This window comes from Oculina patagonica, chromosome 5 (assembly GCF_052425735.1).
Source record: "Oculina patagonica isolate OP01 chromosome 5, crgOcupat, whole genome shotgun sequence".
Lineage (NCBI taxonomy): Eukaryota > Metazoa > Cnidaria > Anthozoa > Scleractinia > Oculinidae > Oculina > Oculina patagonica.
This window is the reverse complement of record NC_135762.1, coordinates 32,115,884-32,139,372: the sequence shown is the minus strand read 5'-3', so window position 1 is coordinate 32,139,372 and position 23,489 is coordinate 32,115,884. Positions and strand designations below refer to the sequence as shown.

Genomic DNA, 23,489 nt, shown 5'->3' with positions numbered 1-23,489 from the left:
TAATTACAATTAATCAAATTGTTGATAAAACAGTTTGGAAAAAGTCATTCCATTTGTGAACGACCATAATCTTGATTATATAAGTGAATTGATAAAGGTATTCTGTTCAATATATTCCATTATCTAATTAAATATGACCGGTCCATTTCTGACGCCTCCTCATTGAGCATTTATCCATTAACTGAAAAATATATAAGATTTTACTTTCGTCGGTCAGTTGGTGCGGCTTGTGAGTGCTCAAGTACACACACCCTCTTTACGTAAGTATGTTTCACTACTTTTTCCCCCTAAAACATTGTTTTAACATTAATAGGTAAGAGTGGGAAAGTTTATAATAGTGAAATCACGATTTCTCGAGACTTATTTCTCGAACATCCCGACAACTGGGATCACAAGTGGTTTCCTTTCCTTAGTCAAAAACTGCAATTTCACTCTCGAACTGAATCCTCGAAGTAAGTAATACGACCAGATTCTGCTGGCCGTTTTACTGGAACGGAGCAGCATAACCTTCGATCAGGCGTTCTTTTTTCTGAAGGAACGGAAAATAAAATGCCCTCCTTCCCCGGAGTGATAAGTAGGGTAGGCAGGGAGGGAGGGAGGGCATGATCTCAGGTTAGATCTAGAAGCAACCCTGTCTTTACTGCTCCTTACGCCCTTACGAAAATGCATATAATATCTTCGCCTTTTTACTGAATATCCTTGCACAATCAATAACTTTTTTACTTCAGAAAGTGCGATAGGTTGATATGGTCAGTTTTTGCAAAGATGTAGGTTTTGCCTGTTTTTACATAACGGTAATCGTTCTATCCTTTCTTAACTCGTTACAGTAGGCAGTGAATTACTTTGGAAATAGAATGGTATAGATTCAAAGGCAGCCACATCTTGGTACATCCGTATAAAAGTTTTATATTCAAGTTGTTATTTTTTTTTAAATAGAAAGAGCTAAATGAACTATTCATGAAAGATGGGGCATATTAACTATTAGAGTGATGCACACATTTAATGAGAAAACATACGATTTCAAAAGCAACGATATGTTAATTTGCGGTGCGCCTGTCGGCTCTTTATTTGCCTCAGGGCCTGTGAAGTCGATAGCGACATGCCCCTATGCCGGGAAAATTAACATAGATACGACTAGTTACTCGATCAAGATTGTTTTGCGTTCAGTATCCCCGCGAATTCTGCTTCATCAGAATGGTGCAGCTGCAACTAAATAAAAGAAGAAATTCCCAAAGAGTTTTCGCCTAGCAACACACACTTACCTTTCGCCCCTAGACTCAGATAAAGAGAACAAATTGAGAGATCACCATACTCGTTTACAAGAAAACGACGATTTATCTTTCTCGAGCCAATCAGTAAAAAAGCCGCCATTTTTCCTGATATGCGCGCACTAATTACGCGTAGAATTTTGTAAGTATCCAGAGGTGAAAAGGAGATTGGCAAAAGGTACCAGGGGCGGGTCCAGTGGGAGCCTTGGTTTGGGTGGCTAGCCACCCTCTTGATCCACAAAATAATAAAAATAAACAAATTAAAACAGAAAATAAGGACAATAGCACTGGGTAAGGTGTAAAAGTTGTTGATAACTTTAGCCGAAATGAAGTTGAAATATTTGCTAAACCCCCCCCCCCCCCCCATAAAAAACCTGGAACTAAAATAATAGTAAAAAAGTAAACAAGATATTTACTAACAGCCTTTTCCCGTGAACAATCCTGGATCCGTCCTTGGATATAACAAAAAAGGCAACTTTTCAGCATGCATGTGGCGATGTCCAGTTCTGTATATGTCTTTGATATAAATCTTGTGACACACCCTGATTAACCCAGTGGAGATTATCTCCCTCCCTCCCCACTTGTTCCCTTAACCGAATTATTATTTGAATCTCCACCCCACCCCCTTCTAACAACACCTCCCCCCTTTTTTCCCGAGACTATCGAGTTTACCAAAATTACCATCAAATAAAAGTATCGAAATAACAGTTTACTGAGGGTAAAATATCTAATAGTCCTAAATTAAAGGGAACAAGGATAGTTATTAAGATTAAGACAGAGTCAGGAAAGCAGAATATGAATTCATTAATTAGAAGCATATCTATGTATTTTTTACTAAACGTTTAGAGAATATGCCTTGCAGCATGCGTTGCATGCATTGCAACTTGATAGTACAAAGTTTTCTACCCATCTTCATATTATTTGAAATATTCTTGTTTTTTTCTCTTAACAATTAATACAGTAAAATAAATTGCTATCCATTATTTGATAGCAAGAAACACAGAATTGCGACGGTGAAGTGCAACGAATGGAAAGGTATAAAATGTCGTTGTGTTCAAAATGGCGGCGGTTAACATGTTGCGTCATATATCTAGCTCAAGATGATCATTCACCACTTTTGCGCGTTTTCTTCAGTGCAAAATTTTCATGCCAGTTCTTAACAAAGCCTTAGCTTCATATAATTTGAATAGAGGCTTTTCATTGTTTAGTATATTCTTGTTTTTTTTTTCTTAACAATAAATACAGTAAAATAATATTGCTAAAAAAAAAAACGAATTTCGACGGTGTGCGATGCAACGATTGGAAAGGTAAAAAGTTTTGTTGTGTTTAAAATGGCGGCGGTTAACATGTTGCGTCATATATCTTGCTCAGCATGATCATTTACCACTCCTGCGCGTTTTCTTTAGTGCAAAAGTTTCATGCCAGTTGTCATCCTTCCCTTTGCTTCATTTTATTTGGATATTGTATTAAAGTGCATTTCTTGTTAAGATTTTATTTTGTGTTAAGGAATCGACATATTTTTGTGCATCAACTATGCTGGACAAGATGGGTATCATATTCAAAAAACATCCACGAACCAATCGCCTTTTCCAGAAAGACATTTAACGAAATCCAAAAAAACAATAGAATTGCTTTTGCCGATATTTCAGTTTTATTTCAAAAAACCTTTCTCAGGGCAACTGAGGAAAACGTACAGAGCCAACGTATGTACGCTAAATAAGTGGTGGTGAATGGTCCTTCACAAATGCGTGTCTCGCAAAATTTTTGCCAAATTTCAGGGCCCAGTCTCATCGTCTTAAATTTTTCTTTGACGCCTGCTCTCTTGAAGTCTCGATTTCTTTTGCAAGGCTAAAAAGGTCTTGGGCTTGCGGAAAAGATATCAGTCTCGCCGTCTCGCAAAGTCTCGCATTTACCATTCGACACCCCTTAAATAAGCTATCCATACTTTGCATCTATGATAAAAGCGAAATCGTTTCAAGCAATACAAGTGCGATTATAACAGTTTTATATGAAATATCGGTAAACTTATAAAATCTATCGCTATTGCTGTAGGAGCAGATTTTTTTTTTTTTTTTACTGAAAGGAACGCTTCCATGACGAACTAGCCTACCATATTGTCCTGGCACCGAAGGTTTATTTTTGTCAATATATCATGTAATTATCATTCAGTTTGTCACAGATGCCTCAGTTTGTATACATCTTTGCGTTGAAATATTGCGGCAAATATCACCATGCTTTTACACTGATATCTTGATTTTTTGAAACCCAGAAAACCAAACAAAATACAACCACAGCTCTTTCCTGTTTCCACAAATCATGATATATATAATATCGGATCATTCAATTCATACCTCTTTATAGACTTTCTTTGTATTTATTCCTATATACAATCAAACCCGGTTTTTGTTTTGACATATTTCTTAGAAGGGGACCATGTATTGATGTTCGAAACAAGCCACATGCTTTAGATGCATAAAGGATGAGACAGTCGACCTATATCCGACCTTTTGGATGTGAGCGAGTGCATCTGACCGATTTTTTGTAATTCCAGACGATTCCTTAAGATGTGGTATCGTTGCATCGCCTACGCCTTGCAGAATGCCATTGAATGTTTAGCTATCAACAACTGTGTGGCAAATATAATAATATAAGGTGTTTCACATGCTACGATGCTACTCAATTTTTTCAGGAAATTCTATCTAGTATCTTTCCATCAGAGGTTTTTGCAAACTTATGTGAATAATGAGCGGTTTTTGTAAAACGTAAATTAAATAGGAAAAAACAAAGGCGGTACTTCAAAAAAGTAACTTTGCAAAAACAACAACTCTGCTCTGCGGTATCCAGTATTAGTTTTGGAGGCCTTATCTTCAAGATATTCGGTTGGGATGCAACATTCTGTTTGAATTTAATTACTAAATTTGCACTTAAAATATTGTAGCAGGCGGCATAGAAGTACTAAAACGATAATAGCGAAATTTTTCTCGAAAGCTAAGGCGTGTTCTTCGGTTTAAGAAGGAAAATATAGGCGTCAAATTTTTTTATGGTGTAAAATCAGTTTGCGTTTTTAAGAGAACTGTATGATTTGTACTTTTTTATTTCAAGACAAAAGTGCCCCAAGATTTTAAAAAGTTATTAAATCTCATATATTATTCCTCTCTTTACACTTTTAGAGACCACTGAAAAACTGCCGCCATTTAACATTAAGTAAACGTCGGTGAAAATGTCTTACTAAAAAAAAATAATCATTTATCTTCAGGTTTTATTATCTCCAGTCGTGGGTTTAACATGTTCAATCCATTTTAATTAAAAAATAAGTACGATTCGTTAAATGCACTTTTGAAAAACAATTTTTTTTGCATTGCTGGGCTGAAGAACTCAAAACTGAAAAGAATCATTAGGAGAGTTAAAATTTACTAAGAGGCATGTTTGAGATCAAAATCAAGAGCGTTATTGACTCTGGAGTGGGAATGACTATATTTTGATATTTTTCGTGGTAGAACAATAAATTATGGGCTCCCTAGTTAGCAAATAGCTGGTTCTGCGTCAAGTGTTATCACTTCAGAATTCTGCAATTATGAGTAGAAAAGAAATAAAAAAGATATTGCTAAATAATTGATAATTTTGAACGCTTACGAATTAGTTAACAGTTAAACTGAGTGTGAAGAAAATTTATTGACATCTTTTCAATGCAATCATTTTAAAACTAGATAAAGTAAACCCTGGGTATTAACAAAAATAGAGAATGCAAGAATTGAAGCAATACCAGTATCAAGAGAATAAAATTGATATTAGCATAATTGATGAACACTAGATATGTTTTGAGTAACACTCGAAGCCGATTTGCCCCTACTGTGATTAAAGAAATGCCCAGAATGAGAGCTACCTCTTTCAGAGAAATACCTTTGCCAAAGACGAAAATGACAACTAAAGTAATCGATCATGTCTCGTGTCAAACTTAATTAAGAGTACCCCTTTCATTTGACAAATACAAGTTGTTATTATGTTTTAACAAAAGGTGTAATATTTTACCTGCACAAGTTCTATTGTTCTTTTTTATTAGTTCTTGACATCTCTTATTAGTGAAATTTTGTTTGGAAGATCAAAAAATGAAACAAAAAGTAAATATCTTTTACAAATATGTTTCTAAATGTATGGATTTATTTGCAAAAATGGAAAATTCTTAATCTTTGGGAGATAAGGTTACCGTCGCACACAATATTTGAATTTAAGATATCGGCTTGTGGAAATCCCTCCGTAACAAACAAAAGAAAACCTGTTGTAATATTTTCATACAGGAAATTACAAATGTCAAGAATTTGTGGCCATAAACACATTTTATTGGTGCAATAGATAACAATGTACACTTCAACTGAGCTTTCTCTGTGCAGTAAAGTTGACACAGATGGATATTTCAGAATATAGGTGTAGACAACGTATCGAGATCTACAATCTATGTGAATTAATTTTGCATCATCTTCGGCTTCTCTTCATGTTTTATCAGACGGTGGCATTTTCGATGATTCGTGTAACAAATGAACTTTAAGTTTTTTTGACAAAAACTGTACGAATTAAACAAGAAAAAGAACAGTTCGAAATCCATTTCAAATGTGGATAAAAATGATAAAGACTTATTTTTTTAAATTAGAAATTAAAAAAGTCCCAATAATTATCTTATCTACGAAGCAGTTACCTTATGCGAAATTTGAATTGCGAAATCAATATTTCACTGGCCAGAAAGGATATTTTCACTTACACGAATCCTGATATTTCAAAAACAAAAGCATTAAACACGAATACATTTCCTGTATTTTTAGAAATTTTTATAAGCATACAGATAAAATATCTGTTAGCATGCACACGGAATAAAAATATTTCGAGAAATTTCTCGCGGGCAATATTTTGTCTTTCCAGACGATTCACTGTGAGATTCCCTGCATGATATCACACATTTATTTTAACAGAAATGAATGCCCCTAACATTCCCGAATTTTTCTAACGTTGGCTGGATGTGGGCGGTTTTTCATTACATTGGTAGAAAAATAGTATTTAGCAAATCCATTGATTAAGATTCGTCATCCTTCTCTGTCTAAAGTCCGTTTAATCTTGTAGACACGAATAAAGATCTTCAAAAAACGGAAAAACGCATTAAGACTATTTTATATAATAGATGTTCACTGCTGCATTCAAAAAACAAGACATTTATTGTGATTTATTGGTAACACTATGCGGCATAATTTAATACTTCCTCTCTCCCTGACACAAGAACGTTTATACTGAGACACCTGCTTTACCACTAACCTAAAACCATCATCGAGAAAGAGAACCAGCCAAAGCCGAAAGTCATCAAAGAAGATTTATACTTGCATATCTAAACAAGTGGACATTACAGGCGATATGATTAAATAATAGAACAATGGGTTTGCGTTGCTTCATTTAACTCAATACTTTTTGTAATAGCTTTTCGTCGCAGCTCCTAATTATAAACTCACCGCAAACTGCTAACCCATAAAAGTGTTGTCACATTGGCTGAAAGCTTTCTAACGAGCCTTATTGTATGGGTGCGATTATGACGAATTCGAGAGCAAGGAGTCATACGACAAGCGCTCTTTTTTTAATGATTTTCTTAATACTCAATGAGAGAAGGTTTTGGGTGATTTTCTCATGACAGGTGACTTCTCTGCGGTAGATATGGCTGACAGCGTTTACTCAACAATGTCGTATGCGGCTCGCGGAATTTTTTCATGGTTTACCGAACGCTATGCCTGAGAATAAATAAGTTTAGCTAAAGTAAATAAATGGGGGCGCTTACGTGAATGTGTGCGGGAACGAACGTCCTTATTGACCGCATTTTACCGAAAGAAAAACTTTACAAAAAAATGAATTTCTTCCTTCCTTGTAAAACAAAGCTTACTTTAAATTTATCAAATTATTGCTTTTTGTGTTGACTGTTTTTCAAGAGAAATCCTACACGATTTGCTCGCACTTCCGAGCAGTGAAGCAGGCTCGGAAAATGCTGTCACTTTCGATCATTGGTCGTTTAATTAATTTTGCCATCATGTAAATACGCACTCTTGTGTTCCACGCATGAAATAAATAAAATGTTTAACATGTAAAAGGAAAGCGATGAAATGGGTTGGTGCCATCCGGATCTTGTTGTAATAATCAGCGCTCAATATTCTCACCTGCCGCGAGAATCCCATGAGGTATTCAATGCAAATTAGTAATAAACAGTATATATTCAAAAGATAAAGCAGCATTGAGCACGTTTGTATCAACACACTCGAGTGCCTCGCTTGTAACATTTACTCCAGAAAACCTCCGGTGAGTAATTTTTTACTTCTTTCGTGTCAAAAGACAAAAGGGGTGGTGATTTAGGGGATATCACTATTCTAGTTGAGCTAACTGGGTGAATTTTACGCGTTTGACTTTTCGGGGAGTGTTCGACCGTATAACTGTGTGAATAACTTCTGTAATCGTCTTCGGAAACTAAGAATTGTCAACGATTAAACACATACCAAATTCGCTTTCTTTGCTAAAACAAGAAAAAAACGCCTTAAGTTTTTCACGAGGGGACTAGTAGACTAGTATTTCTTTTTCCTGAAAGTTATATTGATAATTTTTAAAAAAATAAAAAAATAACGTGTGTTCGTGTACCATTACATGTGTACGACAGCGCACGTACGAACATAATTGTAATTTTCTTTTTTCAGTCGAACATTTTTACTCCTGATTCTCTGCTTATGGTAGTAAAACGTTGTGGGAGGGGAAAAATGTCTCAACAAGTGAATTTAACTTTATTAATCTTGTTTGGCGGATTTCGTGCTCGATCAACCCGACATAGAGCAGTTTATTTACAGTATAGTGCCTCATACCAATATGTGGAACAAGACAGATTTACTGTGAATCAATACGGCAATAGTGTCCGAAGAATTCAGTGTATATTTGTTTGTCGATGGCCCCTTTCTGATTTTGTCAAAACAATCAGCTGAAACAAATAAGCTTAAAACTAAAAACTTTAAATAAAATCACTTTTCCTTTTACAACACTCCTAACAGTTTACTTGTTGTTTAGAAGTGTTACAGTTTTTTGGTCGAACCGATATAACGAGATTTTTCACATATTTTCACTTTTTCGAATAACAGAAAATACTATTCTGTAATTTCAAAAAGAACACGTAGATTAATCTGTATTTGTGTAAAGTAGTAAAAAGTAAGGTCCATTTTCCATTTTCGTCGATACAAAATAGGTAAAAGGTTTTCTCGTCGATCTAAGCATGGTAATGGTTTTCAAGCAATTTAGCCGGAAAATTTATGCCATCATCATCATATTGACAAGAACCACCTTAAAAATACATCAACACTATGCTACAAATTATACGTTATTTTGAAAAATACAGGTTTAAATTAAATTGTTCTTCTGTTAAAGTCGTAAAATGCAACAGCCGCAAATGAAAAATTTTAATGTTTCTCATTTGAAAATGTACGGATGACGGAAACGCTGCAAATTTTATTGTATATTTTGTACATTTTTGTATATATTTTTTTCAATACTATTGTGGATTCTTTGTATTTTTATCCAATCGTCAATGAAAACTAGTGATATTTTTTTCCAAAGTAATTAAAATCTCTAAATCACTTTTCCTCCTTTTTCTCTTTCAAATAACTTTTCGACTTTACCTGATAGATATGACAGTATACCTTTCGCTTTTTTGTTTATTTGGGAACCGCAAACTGACTTGAATATGAAAAATACATCTACTATTAAAAAAAGAAAATCTTCTCACAGTTTTCTTTCTTAATTGCAACCAGAATGCAAATAAGATGTAAGTGATGAAACAGTGCTCCTAAACAATACTGCTTCATTAAAAGAAAAAGAAAATTACAAAGATGAATAGATACTTATTCTGAGAATGTTATTGCGCAACGACATGTTTTGTTCCTTTATCAAATGCATAACCTACTTTCAGGATATTGCAAACTCAGGATTTTTAAGTAAACATAGACGTTTTTAAGGCATAGGGATATACAAATTTAATTCACTTCAAGAACAAATAATTTTATTCGAATATACAAGAAAATAATTGTTCTTGATAATATCTTATTTCATTTGGAGCAATTTCCATAAATGAGGTTGGAGCATTAGTTTATCGAAACATACGAACTTAAGGGCGGGAAAAAAGTTTTGGGCGTTTCTAAACCTATTCATTTACAAGTGTTATTTGTTGTGAAAAATTACAGGAATGAAGTTTATTTCATTTTTGCGCAAGCTCTGGCAAGAAGACAAACAAAAAGATTTTATATGAATAATACAAGCAACGTCAAAAATGAGCAGTACAAAACAGGTCAATTATCATCTCTTGTAACAGAGACCCAATTTTTGGCTTCCTTTGCTTTATTACACTTGCCGAGGAAATATAATACATTATAAATATGAAGGTGTGGCATTCCTCTAGGATCCTTGCCCATATTACTTAGATTTTATGTTTTTATGTTGTGTTACATTGTTTTATCTTATATTGTATTATTTAATTTATCGTATTGAATAATTGCATCATACTGAGTTCCTTTATTTGATATTGAAAACTTACCTACACTCAACACATATAATTTTCTTTAAAAAGCATCAAAACAATAATTTCCTTTAATGAAACCGTATGAATGTTTGGGACTTATATAGCAACCTCATTTTTGTCCACATTTCATTTTAATTCTTTTTTTTTTATTTTTCTAAGAATTTTGAAACTGATCACTAAACATGAGCTACTCGATATACCATGTAACGAATAGCTGAGCTCTAAAATAATTCTAAAATTTAGTTTCACTACATTTGGTTGCGTTTCAAGTCTTGCAGCGACACATGTAGAAAGAAAATTGTTGACTTTATTTTCGAAATGCACCACTATTTTGTTTTCGTATTTTGACAACAATTTTATATTAAATGAAATTTCATGTACACTATTTTTTTCTGTAGATAAAGCTGATGACGGTACATCTAATTTCCTTAAAAATTGTTTTGAATATAAACGTTGTTTAAATAAAAGGTTTTATTTTTTAATTTTTATGCTTTCACGTGAAAACGGGAGATGAAAACCCTGTTATCTCGGATTTTTCACCATGTTTATTTTCCACAAAAATATATTCAGACTACGTAACATCTCCCGCCAACAGCCTTGCATTTGATCCACCAACATTATTCATAATTAAAGAAGTGTCATTATGCAAGGTGTATATGCATATTGCAAAAGTTGCTTTTGTACCGGAAGTTAAAGTAAAAGCTTGTGTAAGTATTCGGTGTGATCAAAGGCAGCTAATACAGTACTTTTATTTTATAGAATCCGCCTTTTAACAGATCCTACTTATTTCAAATTCTTATTAAGTAGCAATTTGGCATTCACACCTTGATTGCGTTAGGCTTTTACGAACAAAATTCTTCAATCGAAAATTGGACAATGAAAAAATTGTAGGACCTTCTGTAAGTGTTGCATTGAAACTGAAAGTTAACAGCCTCAAGGCTGGTGGGCTAAGAAGCAATCTAAATATTAATCTTCCCTTAATGAATAATCGTTCAACATGACACGAGCGTTGGACAAGAAAAATATCTGAGTTCCGTCTCCTTGCTACTGTTGAAAACGAAAACAACAACAACAACAACAAAAACCAAACAGGGACAATGCATTTCTAAGATCAGTAGACGGAAATAAATCTAAATATAAAGCCAGTAACCGAATTGGTCCTCTTCCTCCATCTGCTAGCGGCACTGAACAGCTGGGAACTGCAAAGAGCTTAGGTCTTGCAATAAGAAAGTTGACCTCTGTCACAAAACATGATCTGGGAGTGGCAAGCAACTCTTCTTTTAAGACTGAAGTATGAGACGTTTTTCCGTGATGTAGTATTCGTGCAAAAAAGACTAACAATTCCATAATCTCCAACTTTGAATCGCTATCAGCTCACGCAATCACACAAACAATTTCGCTGAATAAGTCTGGAAATGTAAATCTAAGCTAAACAGCGTATTGGACCCAATTCCTATTGTTCTCATTTCTCTATATTAATAAAAATTTTGCTTTCAGAATTGTTTCATTTTGTGAAGAAAAGTGCTAATCTTATGTTGATTTATATTGGTCCGTTAAAGTTAAAAAGAAAATGTTCTCCCTTCCTGCCTTGTTTCAATTTAAGTTTATGGTTTAGACGAAAGGTCGAACAATTAAATTGTTAAAAGCTTCCTTGTACTTATACTACATTTACTGCTTTACACTTCTCATTATCGTGAGTAATCCATTAGCCATAATTTACTATTCCATTACTTTGCAAGCGTGCTTGAGAAAGTTCACAAGTCGTTTTTCCCTATGCGGTTTTTATATAATTCTTCCATTATCTACTGCTGATTTTAAAGTCACGATATGGTTTGACTCAAAATCAATTTTAGAGTTTTATGTCTATTATTACAAAGAAAATAGTAATAATAAACATGATGTTGACTACTTTTCTGCTATGATATTCATCGGACATGTTGCGTTCCGTATAAAAAACAACGACGCATAAAAATGCGTACGCTTGTTTTACGTGCGTTAGAATTTACGAAATAATCGTATGGATCACGAATTTTATAAAGTCACTGAACCTCGCGACACGAATCACTAGTATTTCTGTTAATAAACGCTAATTCTGTAACAGGAAGAAGACTGCCTTGGAAATTACGTTAATAGAATAAAAGCTGCCAAAGCCAATTTTCAATATAGCTACTGCAATTGTTCCAAAGCTGTGAAATTCAAATTGGGTGCAAAAATGTGTTATCGCAATCGAGTGAACGCAACCAGTTGGCACACGCACTTATGACCACTATTATTAGATAACATTGAAATCCACCTACGCCTGTGAGAAGTCATTAACAGTAATATTTTCCTTGGCATTCGTTTATCAGTGCCAAAATCTTTCAACTATCGTGAAGTAAAGCCAAATTGGGGAGACACATTCATAATGAAAAACAATGCATGCAAATTAGCCAGAGTGGGAGTCGGCGGGCTTATAAGGAGTTGACTTCGCATCTGTTTGTGTAGATTTTCTTGAGGTCAACAGACGGAACCAAAGCAAGGTCCTTCTTATAGCCTATGTACGTTGGAAGTTTCTACAAGGGTGAACATTGTTACGTTTGCCTTATATTTCACTTTTGAGTTTATTATTATTATTATTTTAAAATCAAAATCAGTATCGGTTTTTGCACTTTGGTTTGAACCCGAGAAATGGTGCTCGTAAGGAACCTGATTCTTGGCCTTTCCGAAGCTTGAAGCTAACAAAACTTTTCCCTCTTGTTTTCAGAAAAGGTCTGAATCTGCTGAACTCTTAACAGGATACAAAGAAACCAATGGAGGTAGGTGTAGTTGTGGTCTCTCTAGGAGTCCTTGGCAAACTTGGTTTGTTTTTGTCGCCTTGCTTGAATACCACTGATCTTTTAATTGCTACCATTGCATGAAACGCTTTTAAAAATATCGTTAAGGTTATCGACCTAAACTACTGTATTTCCAGATTCCAGATTCTGCGTCATAATAATAATAACCATATGCCTACAAGTAAAAATTTCAGATGATTCTTTTTTTATTATTTCGAATTAAATGAAAAATGAAAACAATCTTCTATAAACGCCTCCGGAACAACCCTGCATGATGACATCAAATCTTCAAATACATCAGTTTTAAGTGAATATTTCTAAAGCCACCATCTACTAAAAAGAGAAAAACGGCCAGAAAAAAAAACTTAACGGAAAAACGAGTATACATTTCGTTTAAAAAATATCATATTATTTTTTTATGTCAAATCCTTTTTTTGCTCTTTTGTTACAAACCCGAAACAACTGCGTTTAAATATTATTTTCGTCGAATGTTGAGTCTTGAATAATTGATATTTCCATTAAAAAAACTTGAATTTTGGTCTTGGATCAAAATTACTTTATTGTTAAAATTCATAGCTGGCACCTCTTATTACGTCTGTTAATTTATAAAGTAACAGAACATTTACTCATTTGTGCCCTCGCTCTGCATTGGTTGCCCTGATTGAGGAAACAACGATTTTCCTGCATTTAAGGTATCATTTCATTACTGTAAATTTCCTTTGTGCGAATGATCGCCTCAATGAGAGTATTAATTCTAATATCTGCCGCGAGAAAAATATAAACCCTCGAAGGGAAAATTCGCAAAGTGACACTTCCACTTGGAGTTTTTGTTTGGGTGATTATATTATTTATTCCAATCATCTGATAAACTCGTACGATTGGTTGAAATATTCAGATCTCATCTATACAGATTATCAGCAGGAAGTCAAGCTATTTCTCTGCATTAAAATTTATTATTGATGCCTTGAATATTTAATCTTCATTGTGGTTTGCCCATTAGCTGCCGAATACATTTAACAGTTTGGTTATAGATTTTGCGTTATCACGAAATTGAATATTTCTTGTTTATATATCCCCCACCTAGGCTTTTATAGATTGTGCTAGCATAATTTTTGGCATAATTGGAGCTAAAAAGCATAATTTGTGAAACGAGCACTGCCACGGCATAATTAGCAATTTTTAGCACTTTTTGGAGCATAAATTCATAAAATGTAGTAAATATGGTGTACTTTCTACAGAAATAAATGAAATTTAGGTAGTTTGTTCTTGCAATGCGTGTTTTAGCTATACAATTGTGATTGTTAAGTCGTTGGAGGCATTTTACAAACGGTTTAGAGATGCGAGCAGCTAATTTGGACAGCTGACGGCCGTGATAAACTGCCATAAACACAAATAAATTTACAACAACAGTTTATTTAAAAAACATCATAATTTGGTGTCGTTATTGCGCACCTCTATGTATAGAATCTACGTCATTTTGTGAGCATAATTTCGGAAATCAGAAGCATAATTTGGGAATTCTGGCATAATTTTTGCATAATTTGGCAAAATTTTGAGCACTGCTAGTAGCATAATATGCCACTTTTAGGAGCACAATCTATAAAAGCCTACCCCCACCAACATGCAGGGGTCAGAAATGAGTGCTTCCCAGGGGGTCCGCGTTTCCCTGTTCCCTGAAATATGTTTTTGTTCCCGTGCTCCCAGTTTTGTATTCCTTTTTTTCCCAAGCAACCAAAACGTTAAAGGGGCCATGTCACGTAATTTTAGGCAATAACGGTTTAAAACTGTAGAAAAACTAAAAAAAAAAAAAAAACACACAGAAAGGCCAAAAAGGGGCAAGGATGGGCAAAATTCGCGAAGATTTAAAACGGATTGCGTTCGGGGGAAACTTGAAAAACGTCGGCCCGACTTTTTTCAAGTTTATCTCAGTTTGTATGAAAGTTTCATTTACAATGCTCAAAATAATCCTTGTTTGTTATGTGGCCGTGATTTTGCCAGTAAAATACTTTTGCTCTGCCAATTTTAAGTTAAGAGCTCTTAAATAACAAAAATAAAAATAATTACCTAAAATACCGACCGCGACATAGCCCCATTAATGGCCGCGTTCCCTTGTTCCCTGAAACCCCTGGGGGAGCCCCAGGAATGTCACCACTCCCGATAATCTCTTTTCCTTACAAAATCACCACATTGACCACATGGCATGAAAATCATCGACAAAGACATATTAGATAGCTTCAAATACTCTCGATTCTTACGGCATGCAGTATTTCGAGCCAAAAGTAGCGAGCTGCGGTGTAAGGCCCATTTCCTTTTACTTGAATTTTCGAGAGCTGCCTTGTGAAGGATGTAATAACGCTCGTTATTAAGAAAAAAAAAACAGTATTGTTACAGGGGGTAGATCATTACCATTCTCACTCTTACTCCTACCCTTACGTTTACTCTGACCCCTTTTCCTTACCCTTACCCTAACCATTACCCCTTATATACCCTTCCCCTTTTTCTGACCCTTAACCTAACCCTAACCCTATCCCTTACCCTAACTCTCACTCTTACTCTTTTCCTGACCCTGTCCTATTACGTTACTCGTACTCTAGCTCTTGCAATGGTCGTGCTCTTGTCGTGATTTTAGTTGTATTTTCTCATTGCAGATGAAAGGATTAATTTTGGTCTTCGTTGTTCTTATGGCGATGTCGGTGGATGTTAAAGCTGCTGCTGAAAACAGATGCCTAATCGGCTGCCAAACCACACAGAGCCGCTGTTTGTTTAACACTGCAAAGTGTAGTAACGCAGCCAACTGCGACTCGAATTGCATAAACCCTTTTTCAAGGTGTGCAAATGGATGCTTTAGAAAGAGAGAAATCATGTCAAGGTTTTTCCAAGACTACGACGAAGAAGAGTAGACCTGCGATCCACATCAGCCCTGAATTTACAATATTTTCATTTGTTTTCTCGTTAAAAAGAACTTGATATTTTTTTTACATTAACAGTGTGTTTAAGTTATTGATGTAAAAGTTGTTAAGTTTGTGTGAAGAGTACCTTTCAATGGTCTTATATAAGAAAACGTGAACAACTGTTACAAAAGATGAAGAAACCGAGAAAAGCAAGTAATCTTGTTTTATTGTGAATAAATGCTGAGCTTATCTGTATCATTGATATAATTTCTTGATTTTTTTGTGTACGTAAGGGCCCTATTTAGAGATATTAAACTAAATTTCAATACCTACGTTAACTGATTTCGGAATCTGTCTTTTTCCTCGTTTTCAGTTCCCGGGCTATAAATGCCGGCTTACTTTTAACCAACGTTCCAAAGATTTGTTATTTCATTTTAACAGAACCAGAGAATTATTTTATAAGTAGCGATCCTAAAATTAAGTAAAGATTGGCCTTATTAGGAGTGGCTATTAATCACAAAAGTGCAAGTAAAAACAAGGGCAAAATTTCGTCTCGAGCTGAGCCCGCGGTTTTCGGTACACTGGTTGCTAAGCAGCATGACGAAAGTGTCATGCTGGTATGACAATTTTCAGAGGACACCAGAGTGCACGTGCTTGTCAGTGTTAGTGCAATGATTTGGCTCGATAATAGAATCGGAAATCTTCGGAAGCTCGAAATCAAAAAAGATTTGCCAAAAATGGCAGTTGTCCTCTTGACTGCTAATTTTTAAATTTGTCCTTACATCCGATCAAAATACTAATATAAAACGATAGAAAGATTTGAAAAACGAGAAACTGCATATATCCAAAAGGACTCTGGGAATAAACCCAATGTTCCATTACCACGCATACACTATGAAAAAATAGCTTTAGCTATAGTAGTAATATGGCTGATGAATTGTCCGTTTAGAAATAAAGATGATCTGTCTTTTTAAACAAACAAAAAAACACAAAAGAAAGCGAACTAGCCTACTGTAGAAAGTAAACAGGGGCCGTAAGACCATAAATGAGAAGGCGCATGGTCTGGGTTTGTCTGGCCAGGGCAAAACTGGTACTGGTACGGAATGCATCTGATACAATGAATTAAAACAATCGCGTCACTATACTGCGATCTGGATGCGAAGGGTATGGGGGTGAATCAGCCTCTGAATGAGATACGCCCTACCAGTCGTACTTCAATGCAAGGCCTCAAGACGCTCTCAGATTTAGGCTCAATACGCCCCATCTTGCCTTCAACACGTCTAGGTTCAAAGTTGCTAGACAAATAAACGAAAAGACAAGACAGAACAGAACGGCCTTTTGTGTCTCCAGTCGCCCCTTTTACCCTGTTCCTCTCCAGAGAGCCCTGAGAGAAGGGGGGGGGGGGGAGGGAACTCTCATATGAAAGGGGCGGGGATGCTCGTCGTCTCACTTATGGGTGTAAATTTCGGAGTTTTAGTCTCACTAAGGATGTTTCAGGAAAAACGCCAATATTTTTAGCCGTCAGGGTCCCGTTTAGGGTTGAACACGAAGAAATATACAACCTCGTCCCCAGGGCCTTCTCGGCGACGAGTTTTCAAAATGGCGGCTCGTCGAGAGAAGACCCTGGCAAAGGCTGGGTCACGTGGTACAAAATCTCCAAAAATCTTGGAGATTTTTGTCACGTGATTTTTCATAGAAGCCAAAACAAAATGGCGGTCCAGTTTGAATTCGAATTGACTCTTCGACGGCGTTTGAGGGCGTAAACTTCATGCAGGAGGCAGTGATTACTTCGTAAAGCATAGATATTATTTCAGGGATTTCAAAATGTTGAAGTAGGCGTCAGCAACTGGAAGAGTAGGCGACTGTGACAAGCCAAGCTTGTTTCTTACAAGCTGATTGCTACGACCATTAAACTGGTGACAAAAATCAAGTAGCTGGTGGAACTCCGGCGGCTGCCCGCTTGTTTTGAAAACCCTGTTATTTTCGCCAGGTGTTCGAATGTAGACCGTGAGGTATGAGAATCGGGAAGGTACGGAAAGCAAAAAAATTAAATGTTACACAGTCTGTAAGCTTATGTAGTCTATGTACTGTTATTTAAGTCTTAATATATTTACTTTCTGTATTTTGATTGAGTGCAAGAGAAAATAAAACTTAGCTGCTTATAGGTAAAGAGGCAAAATGTGTGCTTAATACCCTACAAATGTATGATCAACATATCAATCGATTTCGGTGGCAAATTTTTCTGCTTTATAATTCATTCTAACTTATTACAGTGATACACATAACCTTGACCCTAAAAGCTTTAACTAAACTCATACATTGTCGCTTTCATATGACCAAGTTCACTCTGTTCTACAAACTTTTACATAAGGTGAAGTTGTAACTGAAATTATGAAATATCCATATCCATATTATGGCCATATACCCGGCCACTCTTTTGCATCTCATTGAATAACAAAGTGCCTGTTGTGTTATGCCTCATTCTTTAAAGCATTCGGACACATGTAAATGAAGTGACCGGGTATTCTGCAATCGCTCCCCCTGAAAGCTTAAACTCAAATTTATACATGTTTGAAGCTTACCTTCGTTGAGGCCAATTTCACTTTGTTTTACAAACTTTTACATGAGGTGAAGTTCTAACTGAAATTTTGAGATATTTACATCCACTTGAGTGGCTATTTTGTACATCAAAACAGGTGAACCCACATAACTGTAATCTTCTGGAATTAGTTTTAACTTTTTTACCACAGCAGTTTAAAATATTGACACTTTCATTTCAAAGATGTTATGCACATAGTTATGCACATAATAGACTTAAACAGGGTGTAGAACTTGGGATTACACCTGTGACCACATATGGCAGGCTAGTTAATGTTGTGTTGCTTGAAATAAAGTCTAAATCACAAATTTTACAGGAGAAGGATGATTTAACATTTTATCAGAATACAAAATGCTAAAAGATGATCACTTTTACATTTCCCACATGTTGCCATTTTGGACTTTTTGACATCAGTGTGTTTCCACTGTATTGTTAGGAAGCATGCATTCTTTGCGTGAAACAAATGGGCAATACATTAATGTCATAAATTCCAAAATGGCATTGTGTAGAAAATTCCTGTTTTAAAATACCTAAAAACAATTTACGCTCGCTTCTTAAATTGTCTCACAGAGGGATGTCAAGGGCGCCCCATGCCTCAACCCCCAGCTACACTCTTTAAACAGGAGCAAAAAAATTGTTTTGACTCAAAACAGTCATCTTTAAAATTTGTGAGACTGTCCACACAGACACTGTTTATCCCCATGAAAAGAGCTCTAAAACATAAGAATAGACTTGTTAGTTCTGAATGCCATTGTTGGATCATTTGGCCTCCAGTGATCCCATACTTGTAAAAAGATTGTGCTGTGCAAATAATTAATCACTCAAGAGAGTGAAATGGATTTTTGCGTAGATGGCATCTGTGGACTTTAATCACTTTTCAGCCTTGTAAATATTAATTTTATGATGATCATGTTCTGTTAGTTTCAAAAAAATGCTGCCTGTTTTATCACAAGAGAGTGAAGGTGGTACATAATATCTAATTTGAAGCTCTACATAGGCGCGTATTGCTGTATGTGGAGGAGGGGTTTTAACCAATTTTGTCTGGGATAGGGTAAAGAAATCAGAGCCATTTTGGCCTTAAGTAGCTATTGCTGGCATGAAAAAGATTAGAAAATAATACTTGAAATTAAAAAAAAGCATGAACTGTTAAAGCAATGCACTGCCACAGCAAAGTTTTTGGAAAAAAACAAATCTTGTGAAAGGAAGAAATGTTTTGCATCTTATCTAGCATAGGCTTTAAAGGCTGCAAACAGCCCAGGGGCTACTCAGGATTTCAAGTGACGGGGATGATCGAATGAGCACAAAAATCAAGACCCAAAAAAATCCCTAGGGCTTCCCACAGAAGCCCAAAAAAATCCCTGGACCAAAAATTAACCCCCAAAAATCAACAGAAAAGTACTTTAGTTTGTACTTTATTTGCAGAACTATGCAGCCAAAGCACTACCACACATCTTTAGTTCGTATTTAATACCCAAAAATTCCCTTATTTTTATTAAAAAAAAATACTTACAAATTTTCCTACCCAAAAAAATCCCGGAACCGAAACTGTCAAACCCAAAAAAAATCCTTCTATCATCCCCGTCACTTGAAACCCTAAGTACCCCTGCTGGGGCAAACAGGGCTGGGCTTCATCATCCAAGTGACACATGACTTCCCAAACATTTCCACAGTACAATGCTTTCAGGTTTTGATGTGCAATGAGCCACGTTAAAACAGTACACTGATAAGGTTTTCCTTATAAAATATCCATTTAGGGAACCTTAAGACAAATCAAAACTATGACAGTGAGATAGGTAAATGACCTCACAAAGAACATATTTTGTAGTTTTATTTTCCTGATTGTTCTCTTTTTTAGTCTCATTTAAGTGTTTGATCACATTTTCAAATACCTCAAGTTTCATCAGAAATATTTTGTTACAAATTGTTTTTAAATTTCAATATACTCTGTCTGTCATGTTTGCAATCAGCCTTTACTGATCATGAGGTAACTGTAAAAGGGAAAGCAAGCAAGTCTGAGACAACATATTCTGAGAACAGTACACGATACAACTTTAATTTTTTAAAGAAATTAAATTGACCAAAGTTTTTTTATCCTTCACATTAATTAATTAATATTTTAATAGATCTCTTATTAACACGCTTAATTTATCTCCTTTGGTCACCTATTTTCTCCAGCGCTACTTGAGCATGATTTAAAACACGTCCACCACTTGTATAAGGACCTACAAAAAATTCATAATGAGAACAGACCCTTAAAAAGCACCAATATCATATTCGGAAGAATGCAGACAGTGAATGGGTGATGATATGTGTTCGAACGCGACAAATTGAAATCGAATTTCCTCCGAAAAAGAACACGAGCACTTTAGGTCCAACTATGTCTACGACGGGCAGAAATTCCTTTACGTTTTAGATTTGCATCTCGTACATAGATCTACATAGCTGCAGCCCGGTGTCGAAATGACTCTTTCATCTTGAATGTTACTTTCCGACAGTACGTTCTACTTTCGGCAGGAATATTAAGTTATAAAACAGTCAAAACAGCAAAGCGAAAAGTTCGCAATGAAGTGAATTTAACGCTTCTACTTCTACCGAATTATTTGAATCTTGAGAATTATAAATATATTGGAAAAGACTTACCTTTCCAGCTGTAAATGGCTTAAAGACCCCTCCGCCATATTTGTTTTGGATTACATGAACCAATCAGGATTGAGGTTAGAATAGACCACTCTGCGATGCCGTTATATCAGCCTTGGCCAGGGTCATCTCGTAACGACTGCCATTTACCGAGAAGGCCCTGGGGACGAGGTTGAGAAATATACAAATATAAATTATATTTTTAATATTTTGGTATCTTTTAGGAGTAAAAAAAAGCTTGAACCACGCCCAGATTGGTCTCTTTTAGGGGTTCTTTTCAAAATTTTCGACGAGCATCCCCGCCTCTTTTATTTGGGAGTCCGCCCCCCCCCCCCCTCCCCCGGGTCAGAGAGTTTGTTTGCATGCAAACATGCAAATGTTGTTTTTTTTTCTTTTCAACGGACTCCACTTGGCAGTCTTTAGTTTTCACTGTTTTGAATAGATTTTTGTCAGCAGAAAGAACGGGCATCTTAAATGTTCGTTTCTTAAGCATACATGTACAAAGAAACACTAAACACTTAATTTTTGGCTCTGTAACATGAAACAGTAAAATTTTAGGCATTTTAACACTAACAGTAAAAACTTCACTCTAACAGTAAATTTTATTTAGAAAGAAATAACAACGATTCCAAATAGGCCAATTTTAATTTGTTTAGTATTTAAAGAAGTTTTCGGTCATTTTCCGACGTTTACCGATCAGTTCTGAAGATTTCCGAAGACTACCGAAGATTTCCGAGGAGAAATTTGGAAATTTTCTCTAAGTTCATGAGTGATTTTATCCGATTTTTGAAGAGCAGATAAGAATTTACAATGTTAAAATTTTTCACTAAAAACCCTCCAAACACTTAACACTATTTTCTCCAGAAACAGTAAACATTTAAAAATTGGCCAATGTAGCAGCAAACACTAAAAATTATGGGCAAATAACACTAAACACTAAACACCATTCAGACCCTCTACAAAGTATCTTGATTCAAAGTATCTTAGCAACAAAAACCCAAAGGAGGGACGAGCTTTCGCGAACACTCACTCACCCATCTCTTAAGCGCCAGTTTAGTTCACGGGCGACACAAAAGGTCTTTGGCCGGTCCTTGGCTTCGTTTCAAATGAGTACCCGTCCAGTTGCTTTTCCTGAAGCCTCACCTCGAATGTCCTGTTTTGAATTGCTTTTATCCGCCCTCTTCTACAATGTACGTTTACTTAATTAGCCTTTGGTGCGTTTTGGAACTCCGTGTGAGGAAGAGAAAGTTACATACCACAATAAGTTCTTCGCAGATACGCAATATTTACCGAACGGTTACTTGTAGCACTTTCTGTTTTGGATCTCAAATGGCCAAATTGAACAGGATAAATATTTTCTTTCGTACATAGTTTTGCCACTTGTATTAATTGTCCCGAGAACCGTGTTAAAATATATTTTAGAAGTCCTGCTAATGCTATCAAATGCTTTACTTATTTCGGTAACAGATGAGTCAAGGAAGAAGAGTTTCTACAAATCCAAAGTTTTATCGGTGGGAGCGGGAAACAGAGGGTGGTTAGGACGAAGACTACGGAATTTTTGTGGCACTCATATTCCTTGGGAGACAATATTTGGTTATTTAATATAACCGGTTAATTAAGTTTCCAAATAGCAAATAGTTTCAGAAACCAATTTCATGCTATATGAAATGTGGTTATTTAAAATAATTAGTCGTTTTCCCATTTACATGAGCAGTAATGGGTAAACAGTGGGCTTCATGATCACCACACATTTGCGTCTTTCAATCATGTGGCTTTTTCAATCAATTTTATATAAAGTTCAATCTTGAAATGTCACATTAACCTGACAGCCACTGTTTCAGTCTAATTTACCAAATGGAACTTTCGTTCACCTTTTCTCTTCTTGCGTTTCAGCTAAAACATTTTAAAAAATCGCTGAAAAAAGTCAGTATAAATCTGCTTCGTCATCCATACTTGGTGGTATTTTCTTTAAAAAAGATGCGATCTTTGATCGCAACTTTTTATGCGCACTCTAAGCATCAGAAGTTGTTTTGTCTCTTCAAAAATGCAAAAACCAGGGCTGTTTGCAAGCTTTTCTGGCGCCAGCATGTCTGTGTGGTTATAATCTGTCGTTTAAGAATTCTTTTCAACTTTTCAGTTTATGACAGATCCGCGTCATTCTGTTGATACATAATTTGGGAAACCACTGATCATTTTTCATTCTCTACAGCGCGTTTACTAGTAACAAAGGCCATCTACTGCAAAGATTTCTAACGATCAAAGTGAACGAGAAAACTCCAGTGCTGTAAGTAATGTCTGCATGTAATTTAAAATCGTAGTAAGAGCGCGATCGTCGGAAATAATCGAAAATAATCTGAATATCGCGAAAGGTAGTACACACAGATTTCTATCATTATTTGACTTTTTCTAGTCATTAGGTAGAAACAAACAGTTTACCGCTACAAAGGCGTTAATTTTAGACAAAATAAGACGATCTTTTTTCGCGTTCGGAAAAGGCAAAATGACCGGCAAAATTGAAACATAAAAATCCATACTTTTAACTCTCACTCTGTTCGCAAAAGAGCACTACTTTTTCCTGTTTGTTCAGAGGGTAATTTCACGAGTTCAGCAAAGTTGACCAGCTATGCCAAACTAAAAGCAGGTTTTGGCCATGAGAAAACTTTGTAATTATGTTTATTAGTGAACTGGACTCACTACGCTCAGGTATGT

General features: G+C 35.6%; 1 long non-coding RNA gene across 4 annotated transcripts; it reads left to right on the top strand.

Annotated features, from left to right (window-relative positions):
* The first annotated feature begins 222 nt into the window (after positions 1 to 222).
* Positions 223 to 15,799, top strand: LOC144653682 (uncharacterized). 4 transcript variants are annotated; one of them, XR_013570797.1, is made up of 3 exons: positions 223 to 260; positions 12,584 to 12,635; positions 15,302 to 15,799. It is a non-coding gene; the product is annotated as an uncharacterized LOC144653682 (long non-coding RNA). The 4 variants fall into 4 exon arrangements; XR_013570795.1 differs by lacking the exon at positions 223 to 260 and adding an exon at positions 7,473 to 7,589; XR_013570796.1 differs by lacking the exon at positions 223 to 260 and adding an exon at positions 12,270 to 12,377.
* The last annotated feature ends 7,690 nt before the right edge of the window (positions 15,800 to 23,489 follow it).